The following is a 1,840-nucleotide window of genomic DNA, read 5'->3' on the forward strand; positions in this document are numbered from 1 at the left end:
CCTTGCTAGGTTACTTACTTCTTATTCCAAATTTTGAATAGAAGCTTGTTGATTTCTAAATGCTTGAGCATTTTGTTCATTGGTTTGTTTCTGAGATGTGAAAAACTGAGTTTGAGATTCAACTAGCTTTGACATCATATCTTCTAAATTTGGCTTTTTATCATCGGTTTGTGGTGGTTTATTTGAAAAAATAGGTCTTTGTTGATTGTAAGTATTATTGGATACTTGTTGATTGCTAGGACCTTGTTGGTTGTTGTATGGAACATTTCGGTTATAATTCTGGTTTTGATTGTAGATTGGTCTTGGCGGTTGATAATTATTCTGATAATTATTTCCAGGCCTTTGGTTTATGTATGAAACATTCTCTCTTTGTTCCATTGTTAGTTCAATACTAAGACAATCTTTTGTTAAATGTGGTCCTCCACACTGCTCACAACTAATTCTTATTGAGTGAATATCGTTAGTCATCTTTTCCATTCGTCTCTCGACAGCATCTATCTTTGCGGAAATGGAATCTAAGTCATGGCTAGAATCGGCTCTAGCTGCTTTAGATGATCTAATGATATCTTTTTCTTTGTGCCACTCATGTGAGTGGGAAGCAGTGTTATCAATAATTTTATAAGCATCAGTTACTGTTTTCTTCATAATGGAACCACCAGCTGCTATATCTATGTCTTTTCGTGTAGTGATGTCGCATCCTTGGTAGAATATTTGTACTATTTGACAAGTGTCTAAACCATGTTGCGGACATCCTCTTAATAACTTTCCAAATCTGGTCCATGCTTCATATAAAGTTTCATTTGGTTTTTGTGTGAACGTAACAATTTCTCCTTGAAGTCTCACTGCTTTAGATGCTGGAAAGAATTGTTTAAGAAATTTTTCAACTAAAACATCCCATGTATCAATCGCCCCTTCAGGTAACGATTCCAACCAATCTTTGGCTTCTCCATTTAAAGTCCAGGGAAATAACATGAGATATATCTGTTCATCCTCCACTTCTCGGATTTTAAATAGAGTGCAGATCCTATTAAAGGTTCGAAGATGTTCATTTGGATCTTCCTTCGGCGCACCACTAAATTGGCATTGATTTGTTACCATGTGTAGGATTTGTCCTTTGATTTCATAATCTGGCGCATTAATGTCTGGTTGAGTAATTGCGTGACCTTGGCCAGTGCGTTTAGCTCGCATTCGGTCTTCCATACTTAGAGGTTCCAGATTCTCCATTATTGAATTTGTTGAATCTAAATCACTAGAGGATTCTGATTTAATGGTTGGTTCCTCAACAATCTCTGTTTGAATGATTGGTGGTTCCGGAGGAAAGATTAATGGTTCAGGATCTATGAATTGTCCCTGAATATTCTCCGGATTCTCAATTGTGAGGTCTGGTTCAAAAAATGGATTATCGGAAATTTGAATTGGAGTACTTGGTTGACTAGATGATGATTCTAAAGAAAAATCAACGGCGACAATATTTGCTAGATGTCTTGATCGAGTTACAGGTGGTGAATGTACAAAAGGTGGTGAATGTTTTGCTCGGTGCATTCACTGAATATCCTATTAATTTTTAAAAAGAAAGAAAAATTATATAAGTTATCCAATTAATAGACTTTTCTGCTTTTGCCCACGTTTCGAATAGCCAATAGATGCAATAGGGAGCCAGAACCCTTTAAATCGGAAGCTCACAACTCAGCCACTAACAAATCTAACTATTACTACGAAACAGAAAATTTGGGATGTCTATCAACTTAACCACTTAAAATAATTTTTCGTTGAAATTTAAAGAAATTTTAGAGAAGAAATAGAAAAAAAAAATTCTATGTCCTATAAACTAGAGCGTCGA

General features: G+C 35.5%; 1 non-coding gene across 1 annotated transcript; it reads left to right on the top strand.

The window, feature by feature from the left end:
• Window positions 1-733: 733 nt before the first annotated feature.
• LOC139879200 (small nucleolar RNA R71) lies at window positions 734-840 on the top strand. The gene has a single exon (XR_011770053.1). It is a non-coding gene; the product is annotated as a small nucleolar RNA R71 (small nucleolar RNA).
• Window positions 841-1,840: the final 1,000 nt, after the last annotated feature.

This window comes from Rutidosis leptorrhynchoides, chromosome 11, assembly GCF_046630445.1.
Source record: "Rutidosis leptorrhynchoides isolate AG116_Rl617_1_P2 chromosome 11, CSIRO_AGI_Rlap_v1, whole genome shotgun sequence".
NCBI classification, from domain to species: domain Eukaryota; kingdom Viridiplantae; phylum Streptophyta; class Magnoliopsida; order Asterales; family Asteraceae; genus Rutidosis; species Rutidosis leptorrhynchoides.